General features: G+C 33.9%; 1 long non-coding RNA gene across 1 annotated transcript; it reads left to right on the forward strand.

Moving 5' to 3' along the window:
• Positions 1–2,494: 2,494 nt before the first annotated feature.
• LOC133867311 (uncharacterized) lies at positions 2,495–3,196 on the forward strand. The gene is made up of 2 exons (XR_009900031.1): positions 2,495–2,671; positions 2,860–3,196. It is a non-coding gene; the product is annotated as an uncharacterized LOC133867311 (long non-coding RNA).
• The last annotated feature ends 5,789 nt before the right edge of the window (positions 3,197–8,985 follow it).

Below are 8,985 nucleotides of genomic sequence, written 5' to 3' on the forward strand. Positions count from 1 at the left end.
ATTTGTCATCACGTGATTGGAGCATGTTAAATGCTTATAACTTTTGACTCCAATTATATGCTCACATGTGTCAAAAGTTATAAAAGAATTGTATATGGCACGAAGGCTATAACAATATTAACTATATATACTACTATCAGGTTTAAGCTCATCTAAAGTTACCGTTTATATATACAAACACATACAAGGTAGCATATTTGCATATTTCATTTTAAAAAACTAATTTGAAGAAACAAATAGATGAGGCTCATTATGTATAATTCTGTCCATTTTAAAACTCTCGAGATAACTTAAAAAACCGTTGTTCTCTCTCACTCTAGCTCCTTAGTAATATGGAATTTCTTCGGTCCTTATTCCGTTTGCAATGTTGGATTTCGCTCAAAGGTTAGAGTCATTTTATTTTTGGTTAAGTAATTTGAGTGATGAGGTGAGAAGATGAGAGCATAAGATAAACCTCATGCCCACGTCAAAACTTTCAAACAATAACGTTAATAAACCACCATAATTAGGTTTAAAAGAAACCTTCTTGTACAGCGTGTGCAGGGGCCATTTGAAAATCTTCCTTGTAGATTAATTTTTTTTGAAACACTAGCTTTGTGGCCTCTACAGGTCCTAATGTGGCTCCGCCATGTAACCAACCCAAAATGCATTCACTATAAAAGACTTAAGTTACAAAGTAGTCAACTTAAAAAAACCTTTGTAACTTAAAGACTCAGCTTACAATCCCGGCAAATTAAATCATCACTAGTTCACCTCCTATAGCAGTTGCTCTAAAACCACTTGCATTCTTCTATAAGAATTACCTTTACGAACAAATTGTGTCCGTTGCAACCCAAAACTCTAGTAGTTAAAAGTTAGTTTTTTTGTGGTTTAATTGCAACGAAAAGTACAAGAGAGAGGCGTTGGTTGGAACTAACTATATATATCTATAAGAATGAAATTACGAATGAAGCTCGTGTATTTGTATAGATCTTTCTACATTATTTCATTTGAAGCAACTGCATGCGAACAAACTTGCTAATAAAATCTTTAGTATGCGATTTTTAGATTTTTATTGGCAGCCTTTTTTTTATATAATATACATCAGAATTGAAAACTTTTCATGAAATATAAAATTGTAGCACTGTGAATCATCTTTCCAAAGCCACATAACTAGCTTGAAATGGGGGTATAAAATAGAGAAAATTGTACCATTGATCCTTGCAGTTGACTTAAATTACAAATTGCTCCATCTAGTATTAAAATTAATTCAAAAATTTATGTGATTGGCTTAATTTACAAATCGCTCTCTGAAGTCAAATTCCGTTAAAATTTTTAACAGATTTTGTTAAGCACTGCGTCAGCGCCAATAAGATCATGACACGTGTCGATCTGAATAATAAAAAAAATATTAAAAATATAAATAAATAATACTTAAAAATTTAATATTATTTTTAAAAAAAAAAAAAAATTAAAATAGAAAAGGGGTGTTGCCAACAGCCACCCCTTTTCCATTTTTAAATTTTTATTGACAACCTTTTTTGATGTAATATACATCAAAATTGAATTTTTTTTTTTTTTTTTTTTTTTTTTTTTTTGGGTGAAATACAAAATTGAAGCCCTTTGAATCACCGAATCTTTTCAAAGCCACCTAGCTAACTTGAAATGGTTGTATAAAATATATAAGTCTTTGTAATTATGATGGATTGATTAGTACGTTTCTGGTTAACCAAAAGTAAAGTTGAAATGGCATGCCCTTTCACCTGGCCTAGCTAGGTACAGTACTTCCTGCATTTTATAAAATTCATCACCATCAAAAAGCAATAGAGAGGATGAAGAGTGGTGCCATAGGTATAAAAATTAATTGATGGTGGAGCGGCTGGCGCTTAAGATAGTCTCAATTTTTATGTCCTCAATAATATTATATAGTTTAAATACGTACGACGCAATGACAAATAACGGATTTAAAGGCAATCCTAAAAATTGGATGAGGTAATTATGTTTGTATAGCATGTGATCGAGATATTAATTAGACGGCTTTTTTGAGGATAAATTAAGTTTAATTAATTTACATGTTGGCTGCGTTTGTTCTTCATGATCATATCACATATATATATATATATATATATACAGATTAAGTAGTGAACTTTTCAATAATGAGACTAATCTGATAATGATGGCGTTACTTACTTTCTTCTTTAATGTCACTGCTTTTCTAAGCAAACGTACGTGTGACGGAAAGGTCTAGTGTTTGGTTTGACGGGTGGGTGCCATTAATTCATGTTCTTGATCAGGATCTATGCATGCCAAGAGTACTATCTATAGGATTAAACCTTCTCTCAGATATATATATATATAGGCACTAGGCAGTACAGTAGGCTATATTCAAGCTAGCTAGGGCTTAATTAAAACACAAGTCTGGAGTCAATGGATATAGTATTATTAAGGGCATAATTAAAAGGGGAGCCCTAGCCTCGTAAGCTACAACCACTCCACCATCAACCACTCTTTTATATCTATATGACACCGCCCATCTTCATCCTGTCAAGCCAAGCTTGCCATTAATTATCTTCTTCGATCATCTTCTCCTACTTCAACTCTCTCTCTCTCTCTCCAATTAGCTTTAATTACAAGAGCTTAATTCAAACATGAGGAGTACGTCAATATGATCAAAACTTGCAGCCTGATCAAGGTAAACCTCCTTTTTTTCCAAAGTGAAAATCATTGATAATGAAACATTAATTAGGCCTTTGGGAAATTCTATCCGACAACTGTTTGTAGTTCTATTGACACAAATATGAATCTTTAAACATATATTGACGCGTGGAGCTTCTGGCAGCATTCTTTTTTATCTTTTACACAAATTTTCGGTGATTTCAGACGATTCCACGGTTTTTTCTGCTGAAAGGTCATCTTTGGGCGACGCGTGGTTCTCACGCGCCTCTTGGGAGGGCTCTCACCCTGCCCCCGCTAGGCTTGTTGCTGCTGTTTTTGTATTTGTTTGTTTTTTTTATTGGGTTTTTTTGTTGTTGTTGTATTCCTCTCTTCCTATTTATTCATGTTTTGATATTTGAGTCCTTATAACTCATACTTGTCAAATCATCTTTATTGGTGAACTCAGCTTTGTGGCATTTGTGCTTCGAGCCAAATGGCCCGCATCTTTGGAAGCATTGTCCTCGCGTACTTACGTTCATAGTTTAAATTTTGAGTTGCTCAAGCTTTACTGTGTTTGTGCTTTTTAGTTATTGTTGTAATCACTTTCTGTTGTATTAAAATAAAAAATAATAATAATAAAAAAAAAAAAAAAAACATATATACGTGTACGTGTGTCTCTTGTTCCAATTTTAAAAAATTAATTAATCAAGTGTTACTTTATTTCCGTGCTATAAACGTACGTACGGGAGAGTTGTAAGGTATACGTACGTACGATCTGTGGGTATCAAGTAGCATCCCTTTGGAAACTGAGTAGCCCATGTTATTGGTATTATTTAATTAGAAAAGAAAAGGAAAAAAAACAGGATAACAGTGACGAATTGAACTAAAATTCAAGGCATGAACTCATTGGTGTCTAGCTATTTGGTTCTTGTTTCTAATGTTCCGTTTGTTACGACGTAAAATGGTTTTCTTCGTAAAATGATTTCAGGGGAGTCATTTTTCAGGAAACCATTTTCCGTCAAAAGTATTTTTCGGTGTTTGGCGCGTATGAAAAATCGCAAATATTTTTTTATATTTTTATTCAATCATATTAACTTATAAAAATCAATTTTTATTCACAACATAAAAATATTAATGTAAAATAATATAAAAAAATTAAAATTAATTTTTTTTTTTTTTAAAAAAAAAAACTAAAAAATTATGTTTAACTAAAATATACACATCGACTAACAATAATTATATATTTTCAAATTGGGAGAGTTATAAATAACATCTAACAATAAATTTAAATTACCAACAAAAGTTTAATCATAAATATTACCATTCAAGTTCAACTATAAATATTGCAAAGTTTAGGCTAACGTACTACAACCATCAAAGTTCAGTCATATATGTTATTTCAATTTAGTTAATTAGTATCTTACTACATATCAATACTAAACAATTTCTAAGCTCCATGATTTTTGAAGAAGTTGTCCAACCAAAACTTTTTAAGCTTAGCATTCTTTGCCAAAAATCCTCTTGCGACATTCTCATCTCCTATCAAGTGGTCAAATGCAGATGCAAGCATAAACTCATCATATCCTTCCACCTTCATTACTTCCTCATAAAGATAATCTGCATCGACTCCCTTATTGAGAGATCTAACTGCTAATGCAACATCTTTCAACTGTTCAGCTATCGAACTATAAGTATCTTCACTGTCAGCACGACTTCTTTTCCTGTGTGACCTTTTGGCTGAAGCAAAATTGGAAGAAGCAACATCTTTTTCTTTTGATGACGCATCATCAAATTCCAAATCCACATGTTCTGAATCATCTATATCAGCAAAAGACTTTGAGAAACTCCCAGTCGCCATATCCTTACCAACAACTACGGCCATCTCATCGTACATTTCAATTTTTTTATTTAAAAATTGCTCATGCTTAGGATGCGCCTGTGAAAAAGAGAGAACATAATTTAGTATATAAAAAAAATACTATAATAATAATAATAAAAAATAGACTTTGAGAAACTTCAAAATTAATATAACTACTATAATAAAGAAAGTAAGTTTCATACCACCACTTCCTCTTCATACACCTTTTTAGCACAAGTAATCATCCTCAAATTGTCATCCCATCCAAAGCCACTCTTCCCACGTAGGGTGTTGATGCTAGTCCACATGTTTCTGATGGTTCGAAGGCGGTTCTCAACATGATTAGATGCACATTCTACTCCAAATTTCTCATTAATTGACCTGGCAACTAGTGCAAATGATGCAGGTTTGAATGTGTTTGAAGGCTTATTTCCTTTAGCAGCCTCATCAGCAAGAATTTCAAGTAATAAAGTGTGCATTGGTTTTGACCACCTGAATTGCTTGTTTGTAGTGTCTTTCTCCTTGTTTTTGCCCATTGCTACGATCACAAACACAAATAATAATGCAAGATAAAAAATAAAAACACAATGCAAGATAAAAACAAACTTATATCATAAGTTGGATTAAACATCAAACATGCAATATTATATAATCAAATCATTAAAGATAGAAACATAACCGTCTTTCAACATAACTAATTCAATTTTGTTCACATTATAACGTAAACCATACAAGAGAAAAGAAGTCTACAAATTTCTTATATTTTTATAATCATCCCACATCGCATGACATATTACATCCCTTTTGATTGTCCATTCTCTACTTTCCTCTTGAGCTTCCCTTTGTGTTTGATAGACTCTACCACTTTGATTTTGAGATCCAACATCACGAACAACCTCTTCCATAATTGAGTCATTTGGATCAACACCCATAATGTGATTGTGAATAACACAACATGCTAATACTACATCCACTTGTGTCGGGAATGACCAGAAAGGTTCTGCATCCAACACACGAAAACGTTTCTTCAAAATTCCAAACCCTCGTTCAATGGTGGTTCGTAAGGACGAATGACGAAGATTAAATAATTCTTTTTCATTTTCAGGTGAATGATCACCAAATTCTTTCAAATGATACCGAACACCACGATAGGGGGAGAGAATTCCATTTCGAGTTCCATAACCAGCATCACCAAGATAATACTTACTTACAAGTTTACAATAAAAATAAAATCATAACTAATTAATAAAAGGTAATCAACCGGAACAAAACGTAATTTTATCCTTATATACCTTCAGGAATTTTGAATCCCTCTGGCCTAGTGAGTGCATCGTTCAAAACACGGGAATCATGTGCACTTCCTTCCCAGCCAGCTAATACATACGTGAATTTTAAGTAAAAGGTAATGCCAGCTAACACATTTTGTGTTGTTCGCTCTTTTCGACCACGAAACCTTCCTTGGATTTCGATTGGAACAGATGCCCGAACATGAGTTCCATCTATTGCTCCAACACAATCCTAATGATGACAAAAGAAAAAAAAATTACGTTTGTTTGACAAATTACTTGAATTTTTTTTTTAAAAAAAAATCAAATTTTCAAACGTACCTTAAAGTATGGGTAAAACCTTTGGCTATTCCTTATTTCTGGTGGCGTAGAATTGTCAGGTTTTCTAATTAAATGTTTATATAGCCTCAAGACTCCTCTAAGGACAACCCTAAAATATCGATGAACAGACTCAATCGATCTATAGAACCTTCCACCAACCACTCGAAACCTCACATTATGTCCAATAATGTGTAAAAACATCAACACTTGTTCCTTAATAGACATGTTAATGGTTTCACGTATGAGGTTGTTGTCAGCAAGACTTTTACATAATCCAAAGAAAGCTGTAGGACTCATTCTTATCTGATCAATACAATCTTGCTTGCCTCCATAAAGAATACTATCCATATAAATCCCTCTTTCATACTCTCGATTAACATGAGGTTCTCTACGTAATAATCTCTTAGATCTAATATCTTCTAAGATTACAGCCCCAATAGCAAAGATAGATGCAACTGCGGCCATAACTGTTGCAAGAATTTTTTTCATCCATCTACAAACAACACAAAAAATTATTAAGGTATGATATTCCATCCAAACATGATAATATTTCAATCTAAAACTAATATAGATGTGAACTTGTGCTTATGAATTCTCACTGGGCTATATCATTGACACTGTGACTCTCTCTTCTCTCTCTCTCAGACAACACACGCACGCACAGAACTTGCTCTCTGAAATCATACAGAGACTGAAAATTCTAAAATCAACATATAGGGTTTTGATCGGAGCTGGGGCTCGCGCACTATTCTACCCCGCTCTGCTGTACAATGTTGTTAGGAATAAGATGCAGGCTGAGTTCAGGTGGTGGGATAAAGTCGCTGAGGTATAATTTTGTTTTGCTTGTTATTGGCTCTTGCTGTTTTGCTACAAGGTGGATATCATAAAACTCTTATAGTAACTGGAGATCAGAGAATCAAGTAAATGTATTGGACAAGTGTTTATAGTAATATATGTTTTTTGTTATATATTGTGGGTACTAGTGCTGTGTGATAAATTTTTGTGGTCTCTGTCTTGGATACATTATTGTAATGGACTTCATGCCACAGGGTATGTCTTTTTGTTTCTCCTATATTGTTGGCCTGTTAAACTTGTGTTATTTTTGTTCTTTCTTACTTGATTCTTAAGGAATGTGTTGGATGGGCTTAGAAGTTTACTGATTGTTTTTTACTTTTTATCCATATGTGTTGTATATTTCTGTTTTCTTTTACGTTTTTCTCCTGGGTACTTTGCTGATTACTTCTGAATGCCACATTGTCCTTTATTTGCAAAAGTGTCTGCTAGGTGTTGTTAACTTATTTTCTATTTATAGATCTAAGTTAATGGGAAATGGGTGCAATTTCCGTTGGTAAAATTAATGTTTTTTGCTCGATTATATGTCATCCACCCTTTCCTTTCTACCTTACTTTCTGATCTATATGTTTTTTGGAAAATTCTTTTCTGGAATCTTGCTCTTTGAAATCATATAGAGACTGAAAATTTCTATTGCATTTATGGTTGCTAATTGTGGATGCTCTGTTTTTTCTGCTTTAATAGGGAGAAAGACAATCACAGGGAGCTTCGTAGGGAGCATAAAGGAAATAGAGGAGATGCTTGAGTTCAGCAAAGAGAAGGGCCTGAGTTCCATGATTGAAGTTGTGAAGATGGATTACGTTAACAAAGCCCTTGAAAGGTTGGAGAAGAATGATGTCAGATACAGATTCGTGGTGGATGTTGCAGGAAGCAATCTTGATCAGTGAAAACCAAAACACCCAAGACAAAAGCCAAATCCTATATTGAAATTTTAGCTTCGTTTGAGTGATAACTCTACTTTTAACTCAAAATAAAGGAATCGAAACCTATGAATTGACTTTAGTTAGCAATGCAGTCAGACCCTTAAAACATAATAGCCCTACAAACATTACAACTTGTATAGAAACATTTTGACAAATACTTTGAGTGCATACAACAGCCAAACACACGGGTCCCAACCTCTGTCAATCGTGACCCATGACAAAGAGTAAATGCAAGCAGGAGAAGTACAAAACCAGTGAGGGTAAACACATCAAATATCACATAGAGCACAATAACGTCACATAGGGAAAAGATACAAAGAAATCAGGCCACCCAATAGCAAATATCCCCACCCCCCATGCCAACAGTCCCCACATAGCAGATCCAGATCAACCAAAACCCAAGTATCACATGTAAACAATATAAATTCAGACAAGGGAGAGAAAGCGAGAGAAAATGCACAATCGAGTTCTTCCCTTGAGTTTTCTCAGAAACCAAACGGAAGTGGATGCTAGAAACCCAAAACGAAAATGAAACCAAACGCAACAAAGAGAGAGAGATGTGAGATTACCTGAAATGCTAGCAGAGAGAGAGAGAGGAGTTGTGTGGTTGAGAGTGAAGGAGAAGATGAGAGAAGGTGTCGCCTGTTTGTATTTGAGGAGAAGACGAAGCTCTCGTAAAAAAGAGCTGAGTGTCGGGTTTATGGGAGGAACGAATGAGGATCGAATGAGCTGGGGGAAAATGATTTACGGAAATAAAAAGCGTAAATCATTTTCCAAAATTTGTTAACTAATTTTGGTTAAATCGAAATCAATTTACAGTTGACTATTATTTTCGCCCCTACCAAACATCGGAAAATGCCAAAATTATTTTCCAGAAATCATTTTACGCCGAAACAAACGGAGCATAAATTTATAAAACGAGAAAAGCCTTAAAAGTATAGAAAAGAAAAAGAAAAAAAAGACTTATCTGTTGGTATTATTATTATTATTATTATTTTGCTAATTTTTAGTGAATCAGCAAAATGATTTGCAATAGCGTATCTTGCACCTGCCGGGTACCGTAATGGTTTCTTATATGGCTCCACCTCCGAGTGATAAGCCGATGAAAGAT

The sequence above is a fragment of the Alnus glutinosa genome, chromosome 4 (assembly GCF_958979055.1).
Source record: "Alnus glutinosa chromosome 4, dhAlnGlut1.1, whole genome shotgun sequence".
Classification (NCBI taxonomy): Eukaryota; Viridiplantae; Streptophyta; class Magnoliopsida; order Fagales; family Betulaceae; genus Alnus; species Alnus glutinosa.